The sequence below is a fragment of the Triturus cristatus genome, chromosome 4_1, assembly GCF_964204655.1.
Source record: "Triturus cristatus chromosome 4_1, aTriCri1.1, whole genome shotgun sequence".
Lineage (NCBI taxonomy): Eukaryota > Metazoa > Chordata > Amphibia > Caudata > Salamandridae > Triturus > Triturus cristatus.
The window spans coordinates 952,904,864-952,927,693 of record NC_140585.1 but is presented as its reverse complement, the minus strand read 5'-3'; the positions used below and the strand labels follow the sequence as shown (position 1 = coordinate 952,927,693).

The 22,830-nt window shown below is 45.0% G+C and overlaps 1 protein-coding gene across 5 annotated transcripts in view; it reads left to right on the top strand.

Moving 5' to 3' along the window:
* LOC146855888 (protein NEDD1-like) overlaps nt 1-22,830 on the top strand; it is a 544,173-nt gene that overhangs the window by 135,940 nt on the left and 385,403 nt on the right. The window lies entirely within an intron of this gene.

The following is a 22,830-nucleotide window of genomic DNA, read 5'->3' as shown; positions in this document are numbered from 1 at the left end:
TTTTGGTAATTATGGCATTAAGGTTTTCTTAGTTCAAATTTAACCTCTTAACTGCTCAACCATCCTGATTAATAATTTGCCCCCCTCACCTTCATTCTATGCTGAGACATCTGTTTTTATGCTTAGGGCATATTTGTTTTTTTCCACAAAACGTATATTGGCCGAAATTGTGTGTTTTCCCACATGTAGGGTGTTTATAGGTTACCCAGATTTCGTGGATTTCCCTGAAGGGAACCAAGAAAATAAGCTAAACTATTGAAACATGTTTTTTTAAAAAATTTTGGGTAAAGTTGCTGTGCAACAAAGTGTAGGGTTTTTCTTTCTAATACTAACACACCGTTTCCTGTGCTAAAATCAGCCTCTTCCCAGATTTCTAATACAGGCAGTGTGCATTTCTTTTTAAGTGAGAGTGGACTTTTTTTTTATTTTTTGTGGTTTCCGTCTACTTGCAGTTTGTAGTGGAAATAGATGTGAAACCTATTATTAAACCTAATGAGCTATACATTTCTGAAAAGTAGACAAACTATGGAATTCAGAAAGGGGTAATTTCAGTCAAAAACTAATTGCTAGACCTTATATCCTTGATGTGGGCTTCCCCTAAACTTTTTGCATTCATTACTCCTGCTTTCTGTATTCGTTTTTGTTGGCATTATGAATCTGCCACTTTATAACTGCTAACCAGTGCTTGTGCTCGCTCCCTAAAACCTGGTGAAATTGGCCTACACCTAATTGGCACATTTAATTTACTTATACGTCCTGAGTTTATGGTACCACATGATACCCAGTGCCTGTAAATTGAATGCTACTAGTAGGCCGGCGGCAATCATAGTGTCACCCACTAAAGCAGCACTTTATAACTTATCACAGGTCTACCACTGCAGCCTGTAATGCAGTTTTATGTTGAAAAAGAAAGAGGTGAACCAAAAAAATTAATTTTAGTCCATATTGATTTCTTCAAAAATGTTCTTCATTTTAAATCACAAAACCAGCCCACACCTCTCATTCCTATACATGAAACTGTGGAAATTCATCAGGGCTTAGTGATGTGTGGTTCTAAGGCGCCAATTAGACTACATCACAAAAAGTGGAATTTTCATCTTCTGATAGTAGAATGCTTCAATTTTAACAGACACACCTTGATAAGTGCTAGGATTCCCCTCCTGCAGTTAGGTAAAATATTTGAAAGTGCAGTTTTAAACTGCTATTTTGGCCTAGCAAAATAAACCATTTGCCAGGCCTAATGCTTACTTTTGAATACATATAATTCACCCCTAATGTAGGCTCTGAAGCCCCATAGGGCAGGGTGCACTGTATTTAAGAAACAGGATGTTGGTGTAAACTCAACATGTCCAGGAGGTGGAAAAAGCCCTACATTTGTTTTTCACTACTGTAAAGGCCTAGTTCTCCCACTGGTTAACATGGGGAAACGTATTACATTTAATAGGTGCTAACCTTTGATTGGGTACATAAGTACAACAAGGACAGTCCTATCTGCCGACAAGTACTAGGGTAAACATATTACTTATTTATGCCTACTACCTCGCTAGGGTATAGGCATCAACCAGGACTTTCCACCCATCTCTGTCCTGGACTTTTCTTTCAGTCTGACTCCAGGTGTAAGTTCAAAAGTACATAGAGGGCCCCTGACTGACTGGATATGTTTGGAGAAGAAGGCAGGTAAAAATACACATAGCAAACAGAAATAAATACTTCTCCAGATCTTCATATACCAAGAACAGTACGTTTATGGTGTACAAAAGCCATAAGTCAGACCAGTTGAGTTTGAAATGTATTCATTTTAAGTACAAAAATATTTGTATCCCTTTTTTTTTTTCAAATAAAGAGCCATAGCACATATTGTTGTGATATTACCTTGACATCTAAATATACATAATTAGTGAGCACCACATGAAAATATGGACAATACAAATATTCAATCTAAATACAGCACAAAAAACACATGACCATTTGCAGAAGAATTAAAACAGAAAACATATAAAAAAATTACGTAACAATGATTACATAACAAACATCCAAAAGCAAAAGAAGTCAAACGGGTTCTAAAAATTGTTACTCATTGTGATAACAGTTATAGTACAACAAGAATGGTACAGGTATAGCATGTATTAGATCAGATGAACAGAAATGCGCCGACGTGCATTTCGGAAGTACAATCGATATCAACAGGCTTCATCAGGGCGCTGTCTGTGAAAATTTTATCTGTGGCAGAAAGCCATCCACTCAAGATATATTCAGAAGAACTGTGCACATGGCAGGGGGCTCACAACAATCTTCACAACAACTGGTCTGAAAAGTGAAAGGCATGGAATAAATAACCTAGCTAAATATGCGGGCATAGGAGGAGAAAATCACCTAAGTGCTAGTGTGTAATGGAGGGAGGAACATGGCGGCCGGCAGCTAACGGTCGCGGCCGCACTCACCTCGGGTCTTCACGGGATGAGGAGGAAAGAAGGGAGGTAGGAGAGGCATTCCGGGGTCCGGTGAGCTGTTTTTCTTTCCCTGCTGATGCGCGTGCTGTTTATGGCAAGTCTCCCTCTGTTCCGATCGCCCGGACTCGATGGGCCTCAGCAGTCAGTCTTTCGGCTGGAGATGGGAGGAGGCAGCGAGGCTCCGTAGGCGCCGGGTCCTTGCCTGCCTTTGGTTCCGGATCTCGGGGGCAGTGTCAGCACAAGCAGCGGTGACGCCGGAGCAACAGCAGGGTCCCTATCGAAAGCAGGCAGCTGAGATATCAAAGGCGAGAGCTGCATGTCATCCTGCAGAAGAAAATAGAGGTGTAATTCAAGCACCAGTGGGGGTTGAGTCTCCGGTAAGGCGCAACAACGGAGTTTTAAGCTTGGTGGGCTCGGTCCCGGCGTTCTGGGGAGGTGGCATTGACATTCTGAGTAAGTGTATGGAGGTGAATGAAGCTAGTTATACAAATGGTATTGTTTCTCCTCCTAGAGTGGGTCGCTATACTCTAAGAACAAGAGCTGCTTACTCTCAGCGGAATCTAGAGGCTACATACGTCTCTGCAACCCAAAAAAAGACATCCATTATTAACTTAACTAAAGCAAAGTTAAGGAGGTCTGGGGCTAGATTCGGGGAGAGCGACGAAGAGGAGGAGGAATTAAAACAGAGAGGAGTTTTCAAAACTAAAATTAGAGTAAAAAAGAAACCCGCACTTACCTCAAAAATCACCCCCTCATTAAAAACCTACTATAGAGTCATGGCTACCACACTGGAACCCAATCAAACTACGGAAGAGACCCTTGAAGATACGGAGGGGTTTTTCTCTAAGGTAAAAACCAAGTCTAAACAGTCTAAACTGAAATTAGCTGTAAGCGACGGGGGAACTTCCTCCCCCGTGACTCCATTTTCTCAATGCAAACAAAGGGGGGCTAAGCAATCCACTAAGCGGCCCACCGGGTCTCCAACTGACTCCCCAGTGCTCAAGGCCCCTCAACAGGATGTAACCCTCTCCAATCGGTTCAACGTTTTGGGACTACAGGATGAGGAAGAACTTGCACCGTTTAAGGATCCCCCCGGAAATTCTTTAACAAAAGCGCCCCCTCGGTGTCTCATAGCGGGAAACTCGGAAGCAGCAGAGGGCTCCGAAGTGCGATCTCTGTCGGATATATTAATCACCATGAAGAAGGAGATGCTTAGTGGATTTAAGGTCTCAGAACTAAACCAGGCAGAGCTCGCGGGGAGGTTCTCTGTTTCCGAAGCCAATCAGGCGGCGATCAAGGCTTCTTGTGAGGCTCTGGCCCAGAGGCTCGACGAGGTGGTAGCAAGGACGGACCTTCTCGAAGCAGAAATACCTGGCATTAAAGAAAACATAAGTGAGGCCGCAAAGGAAGTAGGGAAGTTAGCCTTACAACAAAAGGTTCTGAAAGACGACATCGAAAGGTTGGAAAATCACTCAAGGAAGAATAACCTAAGGCTCCTCAATATTCCCGAGAACTTGGAAGGTTCAGACTTAAAGGGGTTTGTCATCTCAATCTTAAAGGGGACTGTTCTGAAAGATCAGTCTGACATCGATTTGATGTCAGAAATCCAAAGAATTCACCGGGACCCCTACAGGAAAAATCCGAAAAGACAAACCCCGGAAGATTTTGGTCAACTTCCTCTCATATTCAGTAAAAGATCTAGTTTTATCACTTGGTCTCAAGGAGGGTTCCTTAACTTTTTCCCCAAATGGTTCGGATTCATTTACCTTTCAAATAAGGTCTGACATTTCTCACATAACGGCTACAAGGCAGTGGGAAATGGGCAGTAGAATGGAGGAATTGAGGTCTCTGGGTGTTAAGGTACAATTAAAATTTCCGGCTCAGTTGCGCATCATGCACAACAATCAGATGCACCTATTCCACACAGTCGAAGAAGTAGACCGCTTCATGGTTGGATTAAGGGGGGCAGAGCAGGCAAAATGAGGTTTTTCATCTAAATAAGCGAGGGCCTCTCCACAGGATAGTATATCCTTTGTAACACCCTCTTTTTCTTATCCTGCCTCCAATCTTTTTCTCCAGTACATTATTTTCTCTTTTTCTTTCTTAAACCCGAGGTGAGCGTGACCTAATGGGTTCACCCATCTTTAAGGGAGGGTTCCTCAAGGGATTAGGGGCACGCACGGGGCTGTGGAAGGGGTGGGATCCAGGGGGAGGGGGGCACTACGGGTGGGTAAGGAATAAAAATAAAAATAAAAATAAAAAAAACAAAATAACCTCATCTCACTTTTGGGAATCAACTTTCAGTATGACATCAATGCGGGAGGGCGATGAATATGGATGGCAAATGTAACTATTGATCAGGCCGGTTTGGGTCTTCTTTCCTGGAATGTAAATGGGCTACGATGTATCAGGAGGCAAAGGCTGATTATGAAATACCTGGAGCTTTCAGAAGCTTGGGTTTGCCTCCTACAGGAGACCCACCTAACCACAGGGGAGTCGAATAAACTATTTTCAGGGGCACCCTGGATAAAAACCTTTGGCGTCTCGAATCAATGTATGAATAGCCGTGGGGTGGCCGTCCTAGTTAAACGGGGACTAACCTGCTCAGTTAAATCCATCCAGACGGATCAATCAGGGAGATGGGTGATAGTGGAGTTGGACTTTCGGGGGACTGTTTTGACGTGCGCCTCATTCTATGGGCCGAATATTGATGACCCTTCTTATATTGTCAAGCTACAATCTAAGCTTATGCTGGTGGCTCCCCCAATAATTGTTGGAGGTGATTTCAATGCCCTATTAGATCCTACTCTGGACCGGTCGAATCAGGTGCGTTCCATCTCAACCCCCCTTGTCAGACGGGCAATGAAAAATCTGATCCATGATCTCGGCTTGGTCGATGTGTGGAGGGTCACGAAAGGTGACAGGGCTGGATATACCTTCTACAGCAAGAGATTTCATCATTCCTCTAGGATCGACTATTTATTAGCCAGCAAGTCTCTACTTGGAAAGGATTCTGATGTATCTATCCTTCCTAGCCACCTCTCGGACCATTCCCCCGTTTTCTGTTCCTTCAAAAAATTATTAATAAAATCTCAATTGAGATGGACTCTCAGCAGGAGGAGGTTAGATGACTCAGACCTAATTCAGGCTATAAAAACGTCCTCTCTGGAATTCTTTGACACCAATATAGGTTCAGCAGCCATCGAGGTAGTATGGGACGCCTTCAAGGCTACACTGAGAGGTCGATTTCATAATCTTATATGTTTCAAAAATCGCTCTGAAGGGAGTGCGTTGAAGGCGGGCGAAGAAAAGATCAGACTGCTAGAAGTCGAGCATTCGAGGCTATTAAAATCCTCAGACGGACAAGGGGTGTTGCAGATAAATCTTGAACTTGAACAAGCAAGACAAAGATACAGGGGTATTTTAGAAGAGAAGTGTAAGAAGCAATGGGAAAGGAGTAAAATGGAGAACTATGAGTATGGAGAGAGGGCTGGGGCTCTTTTGGCGTGGAAAGCGAGATCCGAACGCTCGAAGAATGATATAGCCGAGCTGGTGATAAATAACCGAGGGGATAGATCCACAGATGCCGGTGACATCCAAAACACCATACTTTCTCTATTTGCAGATCTTTACGGGGAGAATTTATCCCCCTCCAAACAACAAATCCGCGGGTGGCTAAGCTCAAAATCCCTCCCCACGCTAACACAGGCTAATAAAGACCTCCTTGATTCCCCAATCACGTTGCAGGAAATAAGAACCCAAATAAAGATCTCCAAAAATGGTAAAGCCTCCGGTATTGACGCCCTCCCAAATGAAGTGTATAAATCCCTCTCCGAGGAAGTCATTCCGGTTCTGGGTTCTTTGTTCCATTCAATTTACAGCCCAACAGGCCTTGTCCCTAATTCATGGAGGGAGGCTATCATTGTTTTGATTCTTAAGCCAGGGAAGGATCCAGCTAGAGCGGATTCTTATCGCCCAATCTCCCTGCTAAATGCAGATTATAAAATCTTCATGGGCATTTTGGCAGGGAGATTGGGAAAATTAGCCCCGGGATTGGTCAATGCAGATCAGAAAGGGTTCATTACTGGGAGACACATTCAGGAACAAACCCAGTTACTTATTGGGAACATTGATCTGGCGATTTCTAGACTCGAACCCTTGGCGGTGGTCGCGTTAGATGCCGCCAAGGCCTTCGACAGGGTATGTTGGGCTTATCTTTGGGAGGTGCTGGAGGAGATGGGATTTGGCCCAATTTTTATACACACTTTGAAAAGGTGCTACCAGGATGCCTCAGCTAGAATCCTCATCAACGGCGAACTTACCCCTAGTTTTAATATTCAAAGAGGGACTAGGCAGGGCTGTCCTATCTCCCCTTTATTGTTCGATCTTTATATTGAACCTCTCGCTCAGGCTATAAGATTAGATGAGACTATAACCCCGTTCAAGACTCAGCAATATCGTTCTAAAATCGCATTATATGCGGACGATATAATTATCTACACAGATAACCCCGAGATATTACTGCCAAAGGTTGGGGCTCTACTGGAAGAGTTTGGGGCAATCTCTGGATATTTAGCTAACTCCGCGAAGACGGAGGTAATGTGCTGGAACATAGATCAGTGGAGTGGGGCCACCAGCAAAAAATTTAAATATCTTGGTATTGTTATCGTAAAAGATCTTGAAAAAATCCCATCTATCAATATAGAAAAAACAATAAAGGAAATTGATCAGTTATTTGCTAGGTGGAGGAACCTCCCTTTGACCATCTTTGGGAAGGTGAATCTAGTCAAAATGACAATCCTCCCGAAATTAACCTACTTATTTAATGCAATACCTCTAGGTTTTCCTAAACACTTTATCTCGAAGGCGCAAAGTAAAATCGGGAGCTTTATCTGGGGTGAGAAAGGGGTTAGGCTCTCCTGGAAAAAACTAAGACGTCGCCTAGCCAAAGGGGGATTGGCTCTCCCAGATATACAGTGCTACCTGGTCGCCTTTCAGTTTAAGGCCATTAGGATGCTCCTAGTAGAACCGACTGCATGTTCTTGGGGAAGGCTGTTGGGAGAGTTGGTTAACTCAGAATGCTGTGGAAACAGAGTCGGGTTTCTCTATAAGTTTGGTTCACCAAAATTTTTTAAACGAGTAAGGCTGAAGGTGATCAAAAATGCTTTGGAGGTCTGGTATTTTATTCGCTCTAGATGTGGGATAGGCTACTACTCCGATCAGGCACCGATTTGGGACTCCCCGGGGACTCCCCCTTGCCTCCAGGACAGTTTGGCCCTTCCAATTAAAAGAGCTGGGGTTGAGATCTGGTCTGAGTTGGGGGATGAAAATGGCATTCATCCTTGGGAGGTATTGAAAGCAAGAATTGGTATGGGGTTTTCAAGATTTAAGTTTATCCAACTAAAATCCTGGTTTGAAACAGAAAAGGAGAATTTAAGGGGGAATGGAGAGGTTGAAGCTGCATTAAAAAACATTCAGCATCGGAAAAAGGAGATCTCCATATGGTATAGGCTACTGATCAACGCGGATGATGTCGGTATCCCCCAACAGGTGTCAGCTTGGAACAATTCTCCATTTGAAGCCGATATCGGGAACCTCTTGGAACCCTCCGTGACCCTGCTTTATAAATACACCAAATCAGCTAGTCTGAAGAAAAATCATTTTTTTGTCACCAACCGAATCTACTATACTCCGGAGAAGATCTCGAAATTCGCCCCCAACCCTGAACCAAGGTGTCCCAGGTGCTTGCTCCCTAAAGCCAATGACATACATATCTTTTTTGATTGTCCCAAATTAGGATCATACTGGGAAGGGGTGTGCAGATATTTATGTATGTCCTTTGGAATTGACATTCTGTTGAACGGCTCTCTGATTTTCTTTGCTAATGATCAGGTGTCCACTGCTAGTATGGCTCAATCCGATAGAGGGCTGTTACTATGTCTGATTTTGTTGGCCCGAAGGGAGATCTGTCTAAGATGGAAGGACCCCCTTCCTCCGAAAATCGAGGACTGGTTAAAATCCGCACTTGCTATGGCCCGATTAGAATCTTTGAGCACCAGCTCTGGCCCCCCTACATTGTGGGCACCCTTTATACGTATGGGTCAGGAATTGAGACTCTGCTGATCCCCTGTTGCCGATGTTAAGGGTCAATAAAAACCATGGTCCTATGATTAACACCTAAATCCCGGACGATATAAAGGGATTGGTTGGATAACCTAAACAAGTGCAGGTGGTCGGAGGGCGCCCCATCATTAAACCGACCAGTTATGCCCTGCAAACAGTTTATAGGTGAGATGAGGACAAAAAAAAAAAAAAAAAAAAAAGAAAAAAAAAAAAAAAAATTGTTACTCATTGTGATAAGTTATAGTACAACAAGAATGGTACAGGTATAGCATGTATTAGATCAGATGAACAGAAATGCGCCGACGTGCATTTCGGAAGTACAATCGATATCAACAGGCTTCATCAGGGCGCTGTCTGTGAAAATTTTATCTGTGGCAGAAAGCCATCCACTCAAGATATATTCAGAAGAACTGTGCACATGGCAGGGGGCTCACAACAATCTTCACAACAACTGGTCTGAAAAGTGAAAGGCATGGAATAAATAACCTAGCTAAATATGCGGGCATAGGAGGAGAAAATCACCTAAGTGCTAGTGTGTAATGGGACTCCACCATAAATCATGGGGTGTGTAATAGTAACCAACGCAATAACACCCTGTGAAGGAGGAAACTGTTGTAATAAAAGGGAATAAATCCATCATAAAGAAAAAGTGATGTGGATCAGAATAAAGTAGAAACAGCCAAAAGAAAAGAGCAAGATTTAAATAAATATTTATAAATGACCCACTATCAGAGAAGGTTCCTCATTCATCTGATATGGAAACCTAAAGCCATGATCGCCTAGGTAGGGAAATTATCCTCTACGGCATTACATAAGTAGGGAAGTATGGATAAAAACAATCCCACTATGGTATCTCAAGATAGAATATCTGTATAAAGAGAAAAAAGACCAACATAAGGAATAGGCTACATGATGGCCGATAAAGAATGGGAGGTACATAAAACTGTGAATTTATTTCTGTTTGCTATGTTTTCTGTTTGACTCCAGGTGTAACCCATATCCTTGCCATCAGCCTTGAGGCCTCAATGCCAGATGTTTCTTGGCATTCCTCTTTTCCTTTTCTCTTTATTGTTCCAGGTTTGGTCTAGCTTGGTGGTGTTTGATGCGGGCTTGCAGATTGTGTGACCTATCCAGCACAAGTCTCTTATGATTTCTTCATAAGCAGGGTGTTGAAAAATCTGGTGCCATAGTTCATTGTTACTGATTGTGTTTGGCCAGTGGATTTTCCTCAGACAGATGTTAATGAAGGTCTGGACTTTGTTGCTGATGGTCACTGTTATCGTCCAAGTTTCTACTCCATACATAAGGACCGGATTTACGTTGGTGTTAAAAAGCCTGATTTTCGTTTGCAGTGTTGGGTCCTTGGAGTGTCAGATCTTCTTTGGCTGAATGAAGGCAGCCCTTGCTTTGCCGATTCTTTCCTTGATGTCGACATCTGTGCTGCCCTGCTTTTCTATGAAACTGCCCAGGTAGGTGAAGGTTTCAACCCTCTTCCAGTGCGTAGCCTGCAAGCGTGACTGCAGTTATGCTAGCCATGTTTGCCTTCAGGATTTTGGTTTTTCCCCTGTGTATGTTGAGGTCAAGTTGTGCTTATGGGGGTGCTACATTGTTGGTCTTCTCTTGCATCTGCAGATGGGTATGGAAATGTAGGGCTAGGTCATCTGCAAAGTCCAGGTCATCAAGCTTATGACCAAGATGTCCACTGGATCCCATTTCTTTTACTTGTTGTGGATGTCTTCATGATCCAGTCTGTGGCCAGCAGGAAGAAAAAAGGTGAGAGCAAACAACCTTGGATGAATCCGGTCCTCCATGGATAATCTTACAGGTCATTCCCTCGTAAGAGTTCCTGATGTTTCTTACAAGTTTATCTGGCACACTGTAGTGGTGGAGGAGTTTCCAAATGGTCTCTTTGATCACGCTGTTGAATCCCTTCTCATAGTTGAAGTTGACATATAGGGGGGAGTTCCATTTCTTCGACTGTTCAATGATAATGAGCAATGTTGCAGTCTAGTTTGTGCAGTTTTTATCTTTGCGGATGTCAGCTTGCTGTTCAGTATAACTCTGTTTACCACTTTGCCTAGAAAAGCTATCCGTCTGTAGTTTGTGTAGTTACTCAGGTCACCGTCCTTGGGACTCTTGATGAGATATCCTTCTTTTCAGTCTGATGGCACCTTTCCCTCAAGAGCATGTCTACTGATGTTTCAATGTCTGCTCTCAGTTCCTCTGCAGAAATATTGTCAGGCCCTGCTGCCTTCCCATTTCTCAGATGTTTGATGGTTTGCCATATTTCTTCCTTGGTTGGTCTTCTGCAGTTAGCTGACAGTATGTTTGGTGGAGACTGCGGCACAGGCTAGTTCAGCAGGTCTTCAAAGTGCTCCACCCATCTTCGTTGTTGGCCTTCGTTACCGTTAATAGTCTTCCCAGCTCAGTCCTTAACAGGTCTTTATGACTCACTGTGTCTGCTGGAGAATTTCCTTGTTATGTCATAGAGTTCTTGCAAGTTTCCATGCCTTGCTGCTTCCTGGGCTTCTGTGGGAAGACTATTGAGGAATCTTTGCTTGTCTGCACTCAAGCTTCTCTTTGCTTCCTGTGGGTTTTAGTGTATTCGCCTAGATTTTGTTTTTTCTGCTCTTCTTCAGCTGGTGTTGACTGCAGCTTTCTTTCTTTCTTGGACCCAGTACTTCTTGGCAGGTTGATGTCACTGTTCTTTGATCTTCTCCCACTGACTTTTTAATGGGTCTCCGTCATCCTCTAGTTCTTGCAGGACTTGAAACTTGTTACTGAGGATGACTGAGTAGTCACTCAATTTATGTACATCTTTGAAGAGGGTGGTGTTATATCACTGGCGTTTGTATGTTCCAGCCATGCTTTCTTCATCGTTAACCTGGCCACGATAAGGTGATGTTCTGATTCCACGCCCGCTCCTCTCATCACTCTCACATCCTGAAGGAAACTTTGGAACTTCTTGGCAATGCAGACATGGTTGATCTGATTCTCTGTTAAATGGTCTGGTGACACCCACACTGCAGTGTGTATTCTTTTGTTTGGGAATACACTACCGTCTATCACCCTACTGTTTGGGCACTGAGACCTGCGAGCCTTTCACCATTCTCGTTCATATTGTCAAAGCTATGGTTGGCAATGACTTATTCGCACCTGGTGTTGTGACTTCCAATCTTGGCATTGGGGTCCCCCATCAGTATGGTGATGTCTCTCTCAAGCATTTCTCTAGGATGGACTAGGGTCTGTTGTAAACTGTTCTTTTTCCTCTTCTTTACTGTTATTTGTAGGTGTATAGCACTGAATATCATTCATGTTACTCCTCTTTGTTTTTGCTGAGAAGGTCTCTGTGATGATTCTGGGTCCATGGGCTTCCCGTCCAATCAGAGCTCAGCTGGTGTTGGCATCAATGCTACTCCCTGAGTATGTGGGGTGTTCTCTTACTCGTGTCCAGAACACACCAACATTCCTCCTAGAGCCAGTCTTTTCTGTCCAGACTGTGCCCATCTGGTCTCACTGATGCCAAGCAGGGCATAGTTGTATTTTTTAATGTCCGCTGCCACTTGGGCTGTCTTGCCTGCCTCTTACATGGTCCTCACATTCATGTCCCGATGCTGATGTCTTGGTCGAAAGCAGGTGTATAGGCTTTGTGGCTTCCAGGGATCTCTGGTTTCCATCACAGGGCATCATAGCTCTCCGTGAAGGAGATTCCGCTTTCCCACAAGGCTGGGATGTCTCTTTGTCTTTTGGTTGCTGTTTCTGTAGCTAGGATTTTTTTACATGATGGGATAGCTAGCCCTACGCATAACCCTCCTTCTTTTGCAGCTGGTGTTGGGACTGGCCATTATATATGTAGTATAAAGCAACAAATGTCTGCTGCGACTCATTTCACAGTGGAACCTCATGTGTATCTGAGGTGCCAATTCAATTGGCCATATCAGTCCTGATTCAATAATGAAAATAATTAGTAATAACTGCACGGCACTCTATTTTCTGTTTACACAACTTCTTTCTAAACCTTATCCAGAGCAAGGTGTGAAATGTACAATGTGATCATAGTGCAGATAGCACAGAGCTCTATTCGTGAACATATTACAAAACACATATAACAAGACACTGTACAAGCCACTATGGTTGAACATTAACTTAAAATTATTTGAAACAGAGATTAGTCAATATTTCTACAATATTTCCAGGCAATATATAGTCGTTAAGCAAATAAAAAGGTTTTTTTCGACCTAGAATGACTACGGGTTTCCTCTGTACATTGTCACCTGACTAACACAACTGCATAGAAAGAAGAGAAAAATTCTCAAGGATACAAAACATTCCTGCTGAATCACTCTACTCCCCACCTAGTTTGCGAGTGTCAGGGTACCTCCCGAATTCATCCCCTGAAAGTCCTCACAGCTGTGGTAGGACCAAAATTATCAATTACCATGTAGTATACCAATACTATTCTGAGCCATCTTCATGGTTAAGCGTGAACCCCAAAATGGGCTCTAGTAACCTGCTTTCATCATCTAAGCACCGCCAATGGTTCAAGTGTATGATAATGCCATAAACACTTACAAAATGCAGGACTTGGGTGTGCCTTATTCTCCAAGTAGTGTTTCACTTCATTAAGTGCCTCCCGTTGCTATCACAACCAACTAAGTAATCCATTCTCACACAGTGCAGATAGTGTCCCGAAAATCACCAACTTGGTCGCTCAAGAAAGTATTAAATCTTACTTAAGCAATATACTCTCAAATTCTCTTTCTCAGGATGCTTCCTGCCAAAGCAGCACATTCGGCAGGTTAAATCTAAAAAATGCAACTGAAGTATATATCAAACTCCCATGACCCAAGCTGTGCATAGCCCGGTAGTAAAACTGGTTGACAACCAGGCCACCACTCACTACACCCTACACTCACCATCTTTGTATCTCTTCAATGCCACTATCACTCTGAAAATCAGAATAGACATGGCAGATGCTCCCGGTTTATCAGCCCAAGTATCATAAATATGAGACTGCCGAACTTGGTCGGCAGTAACGGTGGTAGCTGTAATCACTGCATAAGCCCCTGAATAACGGAATCTTCTAAAGCACCCAAATAACTATCAATAAAAGCAACCATGAAAAGAGCCAACAATCTCAAGCCCTTAACGGATCTTCATATTCGACTTTATGTGTGCTCTAATTCTGGTGTGGGGGTAAGAATTAAGTCCTTGTCTAGCAATTTACCCCGGTGCATCACATTCAAATAGGGAAACCCTCCACTCTGAGTAAATCATATCAACAAGCCTCGAAACCCTTTGTTATGCCATGGAGTAATCCTAAATCAGATAAGCTGCAGCCAATCAGTATATTGCTCCCAAGATGCAGCCCAGTAAGAACATCTACTCAATACTTTGATCGTAGTATATATAATTTCTACTACACATGTTCACACCAAGCTACTCAATATGACTGCCTAACAATGGGCAGTGTACATTATTTCTACTTAATTTTAATTTTCAAAGATAACGGGGAACATATATAGATTTTCAGTATAGTGTGTGTAAACCGCACCCTTACCCAGAACAGAGTCTATTAAACCGCTCATGTCACCATATGTCTCATTGTTCCATGTTTCTGCCAGTCTCCAAAAGTTTTCTCTGTGATGCAGAGCCAACAATCTATGCATATCATTCAGATCATTCAGTCTACGTGTATTACTATCCAGACGGTCCATCCAATTGCACTATTTCATCTATAGTAGGGTGAAAATATCAACACCACTATTGGCCAAGGTCACAGCCTCCAAACATTGCCAGAAGATGTTCTCAGTCCGTCCATGTTCCACAAAGAGTTGAACTAGTGGGGAACCTTCAATCTTGCACTTTATAAGGGGAATTTGTTGGCCAATGCATTGTTTCAGCATTTGTGTTGTCTTAACTACATGCTGTGCATGACAAGGACATTTCATCACATACACCACAATACGAAAAAAAAATTTAGGATACCCCTTCTCCAAAAGTTTGAGTACGTCTGATTCACCGAAGTAATCCTCCTTCATATAACAACTCCTGCCTAATCACAGGAATTTCCCTAAGGATGCGTTATCGCAAATCAGGCGGGAATGGTGGCTTTTCTACCTCTACAGAGAATTGATGTCAGTGGGTTTCTTATAAAGTGTAGCATATAGGGTACCCTTGCTTGATAGATTATCTTTGATAATATATATTTTTAATTAGTTGTGAACTTCAACTCCAAACTCTAGTCACTTAGCCATGTGGTAGATTCTCTTAGATCATTCTCTACCATGCCATAACAGGAAGAGATCATCAATATATCGTTCCAGCACCTGATATTTTCCGGAAAGGAGTTGCTTGTATCATGAATTATTTTCCTCTCAAATTCACCCACATAGAGATTAGCCACATTTGAAGTGAAACAAGCCCCCATCGCCATTACTTTTATTTGTTCAAAAAAAATCTTTATTAAACATAAAGTAGTTTCTCTTTAAGGTGGTGTTGGCTAGCTCAACAATACATGTAGATAGTACAGTATCTCCTCCCACTTTTCTCAGACATTTCTCAATCACCTCTACTCCTTCATCTTGAGGGATATGGTTGTATAATGATTCTACATCACATGTGACTAGGATGTTCCGTATCTCATCAGAGCTCACCCCCTCTGTCATTATTAAATTGCATACAGTTCCTGACCTAGAATTGGATATTCAGGGCTTAATCCGTAACGTAATGGTCTATAAATCTACATATTGACTTCAGTACAGAACCACAACCCGAGACAATGGGTCATTCAGGGTGTACACCGGTAAGGAATCCAGCATTAACCCCCCATTTATATGTAGATAACTTCTACACTGGTGTGCGGTTGTTCAGGGAATTGGCCAAAGTGGGCACTGTTGCTTGTGGCACAATCCGCTCTAACCGTAAAGGTTTCCCAAAAGAACTTGTTTGTCAAAAACTTGTGTGGGGACAGTGCAGTGTGTTGCGTTGCGAGGAGCTTCTAGCTGTGAAGTTTTTATACAGGAGAGATGTCTACATGCTGACTACCATCCATGATGAAAGCATTGCACCTGTGACTGTTTGGGGTCAGGTTGCTGAAGTGCACAAACCTGTGTGTATTTTAGACTATAATAGGCACATGGGTGGTGTTGACAGAGTAGATCAGAGGTTGGAACCTTACGCTGCTCTTCGTAAGGCTTGCATTTGGTATATGAAGTTGGCTATCCATCTTTTCCACTTGGCAACCTTTAATGCTTTTGTTCTGTTCAAGGATTCTTGTCCTGAGTCAAAGATGACTTTTGCTAAGTTTCAGGAGTCTGTAATAAGCAGCCTTGTTCTAGTGGAACAGGCAAGTGTTCCTAGAGTTGGAGTGGTGGAGGATGTGGCTAGATTGAAAGATCGCCACTTTCCTGAATACATTCCTCCCACTACCTCAAAAGACTTTCCCGCTAGGAGATGTAGAGTCCGTTGGCGAAGAGGTGTGCGGAAGGAGACTCGTATGTACTGCCCCGACTGTCCTTCTAACCCTGGACTGTGTGTGTCTGCTTGTTTTAAATCGTACCACACGCATAAGAATTTTTGGGAGCATCCATGACTGGTAAAGTGAACTGCCTGGCCTATATCGTTTAACATTTTTTATTGTGTTTCAAGGGTGGCATTAGTGCAATGTATTTAGTTTCAGATTTTGTGTAAGAAGATTTGTATCTATTTGCAATTTGTTTAAGGTTTTTTTTTGTATAACAAAATCCTCAATGTGATGGCGGTGTGTGTAGGCTGGCGCTTGGCTGGCGGTGTGCGTGGACTGGTGCTTGGCTGGCGGTGTGCATGGACTGGCACTTGGCTGGCGGTGTGCGTGGACTGGCGCTTGGCTGGCGGTGTGCGTGGATTGGCGCTTGGCTGGGGGTGTGCATGGATTGGTGCTTGACTGGCGGTGTTTGTGGACTGGCGCTTGGCTGGCGGTGTGCGTGGACTGGCGCTTGGCTGGCAGTGTACGTGGACTGGCACGTAGCTGGCGGTGTACGTGGATTGGCGCTTGGCTAGCGGTGTGCTTGGACTGGCGCTCGGCTTGCGTTGTGTGAGTAGTGACTTGCTGCTGGTCACTACACACACTGCTAGCTGAGCGCCACTCCACGCAATCCATCAGCTTGTGTGGTTACTGTGTCAGGAATGTGGGAGTGTGAAAGTGATGGGCCCTTGAATGGAGCTGTCTGCTGGGGTGAGTGTTGTAATGTGCTGGGCCCGCGGCTGGCGGTGTGAATTGTTTTATGTGTATGTCTCACACGTATGAAAGGTGCATGAATGGCCTGTACAGAGGTTGGTGCCTTGTCGTGGCTTTACAGCTCACGAGCTGTGAGTCAGTGGTTCAGTTTCTCGCCCTTTCAATTATTAACAGTGCATTTCATTTTTGTGAAATCACTTGCTAATACAATTGTACATACTGAACCATCACTCACTCTCGTGCCAAATCCAACCAGTATGTGTGTGTGCTTGAGGATTAGATGGCTGTGCAGTAATATATATATTTTTTTCTTTCTGAAGCAGGGCGTGCCTTGTCCCTTTTTGTGAATGTTGTAATGTGTTGGTTTCATTCCTGGTGGTGTGAATGGTCTTGTGTGTATCACGTATCAAAGGTGTGTGACTGGCCTTTAAAGCGGTTGTTGCCTTGCCATGGCTTACCAGCTCACGAGCTACGAGTCACTGGTTCATTTTTTTGTCCATTTAATTATTGACAGTGCATTTCATTTTTGTGAAATCTCTTGTTAATAAAATTTTATATACTGAACCATCATTCACCCTCGTGCCAAATCCAGCCAGTATGTGTGTGTGTTTGAGGAATAGATGGCTGTGCAGGAATCTTTGACTTTTTAGTCTCTCTGCCAAGGTGCACATTCCATCTAAGAATAACCTACCAACTGTAGATATTGTCGTAAACCCATGGGCGTACATGGTGATGTCTCTCTTGTGAATCCTAACAAGTGCCCGCGACAGGCAAGTACACAAAACATTTTGAGGCAACATCAATATTGCCTATCAAAAAATGTTTTGGGCCCTTCCCTGTCGCGAGACCTGGAGGAACGCTGGGTGGTAGGACATTTGTGTGAGCCTGGTGATGCCACACTTTTCCACACAAAAATGTCTGAAAAAGTGATTTTTTTTCCAGCCAAAATTGAGGTTTGCAGGGGATTCTGGGTAAGAAAATGTTGGGGGATCCATGCAAGCCAATCCTCCTTGGAAGCCCCAGGGTGTTTAGTTTTCAGAAATGTGTGGGTTTGGTAGGTTTCCCTAGATGGCCGCTGAGCACGGGGCCAAAAACCCAGGTGACCCCCCCTTGCAAAACCAAGTGGTTTTGAGATAGGCAATTTTGATGTTGCCTCACTACGTTTTGGGCCCTTGCCTGTCGCGCGTACTTGGGCCTCCCACACAAGTGAGGCAACATTTTTATCGGGAGGTCTGAGGGAACCCTGGGTGGTAGGAAATTTGTGTGAGCCCGGTGATGCCACACTTTCCCACACAAAGTGTTTTTTTCAGCTAAAATTGAGGTTTGCAAGGGATTCTGGGTAAGGAAACGTTGGGGGATCCACACAAGCCATACCTCCCTGGAAGCCCCCGGGTGTCTACTTTTCAGAAATGTGTAGGTTTGGTATGTTTCCTTAGGTGACGGCAGACCTAGGGTTCAAAAACTACAGCTAGGCACTTTGCCAAAAAAGGGTCATTTTTCACTGCGAAATTGAGGTGTGACCATGTTGCGTTTTGTGCCGTTTCCTGTAGCAGGCACTAGGCCGACCAACACAAGTGAGGTACCATTTTTCTCGTAAGACTTTGGGAAACTCCGGGTGGGTGTAAATTTGTGGATCCACGCAGATTCCAGAACTTTCCACCACAGAAATGTGGGGAAAATCAGTTTTTTTGGACAATTTTTTAGGTTTGCAAGGGATTCTGGGTAACAGAACCTGGTGGGAGGCAGTCAAGTCACCCCATCCTGGATTCCCATGGGTTTCTAGTTTTCAAAAATGTATAGGTTTGCTAAGTTTCCCAAGGTGCCGGCAGAGCTAGGGTTAAAAAACTACAGCTAGGAACTTTGCCAAAAAAGGGTTATTTTTCACTGCAAAATTGAGATGTGATGACGTTGCGTTTTGTGCAGTTTCCTGTCGCGGGCACTAGGCCGACCCACACAAGTGAGGTACCATTTTTCTCATAAGACTTTGGGGAATGCGGGGTGGGTGGAAATTAGTGGATCCACGCAGATTCCAGAACTTTCCACCACAGAAATGTGGGGAAAATGTGTTTTTTTTGACAATTTTTTAGGTTTGCAAGGGATTCTTGGTAACAGAACCTGTGGGAGGCAGTCAAGTCACCCCTTCCTGGATTCCCATGGGTGTCTAGTTTTCAAAAATGTATAGGTTTGCTAGGTTTCCTGTTAGAATCCGGGTTCTCTGGTTGGCACAGGTAGGTACTTGTGACAATCAGGGAACCTTTCCTTTGGCAGGGTAAGGGGTTAGACTCCAAAAACAACCCCTGCTCACCCTCTAGGTAGCTTGGCGCGAGCAGACAAGGCTTATCTCAGAGCGTTATAGGTTAAGCATTTGTGAACACATACAGTAACCAAGTGACAACACTACAAATGGACACCACACAGGTATTTATATTAAAAATAAGGATTCTTTATATAGGATTATCACAAGACCATTAAACGATTAAAAATACACAATACGGTTGCTTAGTTGGTAGAAGATTGCTTAGTTTCTCTTAAGTTCTTAAATGCGACACTTTAAGTCAATGTACCTTAGATGCGACACGCAGGGCAACGAAAGTGTTGCAGCGATGCAGATGCGTTGAAGTTCTTGGTGCAAAAGAAATAAAGACGGGATCTTCCAGATGTGTTACGCTTCTCCGATGTTGCGAGAAGACTCGACTCGATGCGACAGCTACAGTGGCGTCACCCTTGACGAGATGCGACGACAGCGGCCTTGGCAGCGGCACTCTTCTCCGACGTTGCTAGACGCTTCCGCTCGATGTGATGCTGCAGCGGCGACACCCCTTCTGCGAGATGCGACGACAGCGGCTCCGACGGCGGCACACTTCTCCGTGGATGCGAGGCGCTTTTCTGGTTGCGGTGCAATGCGACAACTACAATGGCTGCGATGGCGACACGCTTCCTCCTCGATGCGAGACTCTTCTCTCGATGCGGTGCAATGCGACAGCTACGATGGCTGCGATGGCGACACGCTTCTTCGGCGTTGCGAGACCCTTCCGGAATGATGCAAGACGCGTCCGTTCGATGCGAGGCTGCAGCGGCGACACACTTTGCGAGATGCGACGACAGCGGCTCCGACGGCTGCATGCTTCTCTTCCTTGCGTCGCGCTTCCAGCTCCTTGCGACACGCAGTCCCTCAGAAGACCCAACAACAGCAGCAGGCACTTCCAAAAGACTCTGGGGAGCTGGGGGTGAAGTCCACTGGTCCTGGGACTTCATTCAGGGGGCAAGCTCAATTCAAGCCCTTGGAGATCTTTTCAAAGCACAAGTTGAAGCAAAGTCTTTAGTAGTCTTTCTCCTCTCCTTCAGCAGCAAGGCAACCACTGCAGGCCAATCCCCCAGGTCAGGGACAGTACTCCTCCTACAGCTTTCCCAGTTCCTTCTCTTCTGGCAGAGGTTCTTCTTGTTTCAGCAGGATCTAATTTCTTGGGAGCAGGGTCCCAATACTTATACCCCTAATTCCTTTGTTCCTCTTGGGTTGAGGGGCCTTTGCCCAGTCCAAACCAGTTCTTGAGCACTCTGTTGACATGACTCTGCCTTTCTATTCAGGGTGCAGGGCAGAGACATCAGCCGCTCCGCAGGAGGTGGAGCCAGCACTGTGGTAGCAGAGCACAACCCTATTTAGAGCCCAGGTGTACTCCTCCCACCCATCTGACTGCCAATCTTCCTGTCACTCACATAACCAGACAGGCAGATACACATCATAGCAGAGGCAGGCTGAAATGGTCCGGCAAGCAAATGCCAACTTTCTAAAAGTGGCATTTGCAAACACAGAATATTAAAATAAACTTTGCTAAAAGATGTATCTTATTATTCTGAGTTCAGGCATACTAAAGTCGAATTTCTACCATGTTCCCTGGGTCTGTTAGGATCAGAGAATTTAACAATTCTAACAGCCCATTCTGGCCTATGGAGAACAGGTAGCCTTACAATAGTGAAAAACGAAAATGGCTGTAATTCACTATTAGGACATGCCACACACATCAGAGCTTGTCCTACCTTATGCTTACAATGCACCCTGCCCTTGGGCCTACCATAGGGGTTACTGATATGAAGTTAAGGGAAGGTTTAGGGACTGGTAAGTGTGTGCACTTGCCCAGTCAGCATGACAGTACCAGACTGCACACAGGTTCTGCAATGGCAGACCTTAGATACATTTTACCAGGCCGCTTCTGTGGGTGGCACAACCAGTGCTGCAAGCCCACCAGCAGCATTTGTATTTACAAGCCCTGGGCACTCCTAGTGCACTTTACTGGGGTCTTACAGTAAACCAAATAATCCAATATTGGAATCCAACCAACATATACATTTTAAATAGGGAGCACTTGCACTGTGGCACTGGTTGGCAGTGGCACAATGCTCTGAGCAGCTAACACCAGCAAAACACATGAGGCACAGCGACAAAAAAGTGGAAGGGAGACTCACGCCAAGGTGCCAGGTCTAACACGTGTCCCCTCCAGCTGAAGAGTGGGGAGAACTACCCTACCCCAGGGAGTTCTTCATCACTAAGGCGGAAAAATCTGGACAGACCGTCAGCGTTGGCGTGATCTGTACCAGGGCGATGTTCCACCGTGAAATCCATACCCTGTAGGGAAATGGACCACCTCAACAGCTTTGGATTCTCACCCCTCATATGCATCAACCATCTGAGGGGCCTGTGGTCTGTCTGAACCCGGAAGTGAGACCCAAACAGGTAGGGTCTTAGCTTCTTCAGCGCCCAGACCACAGCAAATGCCTCACGCTCAATAGCACTCCATCTCTGTTCCCGTGGAAGTAACTTCCTGCTAATAAAGGCTACAGGTTGATCTAGGCCCTCTTCATTAATCTGTGAAAGAACATCCCTCACACCATGCTCTGAAGCGTATGTCTGAACGATAAACTCTTTGGAGAAGTTGGGAGCCAAAAGCTCGGTCGCCGTGCACATAGCAGCTTTCAGGGCCTCAAAAGATTTCTGACAGGTGTCAGTCCAGATCACCTTCCGGGGCTGCTTCCTTGAAGTCAGCGCTGTCAAGGGGGCAACAATGTTGCCATACCCCTTGACAAACCTCCTGTAGTACCCGGTGAGACCTAGGAAGGCTCTCACCTCCATCTGGGTTTTGGGCGACTCCCAATTCAGGATGGTTTCTATCTTGGGTTGAAGGGGTGCCACCTGGCCACTCCCAACTTGGTGCCCCAAGTACACCACTGAACCCTGCCCGATCTGGCACTTACTCGCCTTGATCGTGAGGCCTGCCCTCCGCAGCGCCATCAACACTTCCCAGAGGTGGCGCAGGTGTTCCTCCCACGTGGAGCTGAACACTGCAATGTCATCCAGGTATGCTGCACTGAACGAATCCAGCCCAACCAACACCTGGTTGACCAACCTCTGGAAGGTGGCAGGGGCATTTTTCATCCCAAAGGGCATAACCCGGAACTGGTAATGCCCATCAGGGGTGGAAAATGCTGACCTCTCTTTGGCCCCATCGGTCAAGGCGATCTGCCAATACCCAGACGTTAAATCAAACGTGCTGAGGTAGTGGGCAGCCCCTAGCCGATCTATGAGCTCATCAGCTGTTGGGATGGGGTGTGCGTCAGTCCTGGTGACCGAATTGAGTCCTCTGTAGTCCACACAGAACCGGAGTTCGGGTGTGGCTCCCGGCGCTGCAGCCTTTGGGACCAAGACCACTTGGCTGGCCCAAGGACTGCTGGAAGACTCAATTACCCCGAGTGCAAACATCTTGGAGACCTCCTCCTTGATGCAGGCCCTCACCCTGTCAGTCACCCTGTAGGCCTTGTGCCTCACAGGTGTACTATCCCCAGTGTCCACATCATGGACGCACCAATCAGTGACACCGGGAACCAGAGAAAACAGGTCAGAAAATTGTCCCAGCAGCTGGCGACAATCATTCTGTTGCTCAGGGGTCAGGGTGGAAGAGAGGATGACACCATCCACTGACCCATCTTGCTCCTTGGCTGACAGGAGGTCAGGAAGAGGCTCGGTCTCCTCCTCCATCCCAGCATCTG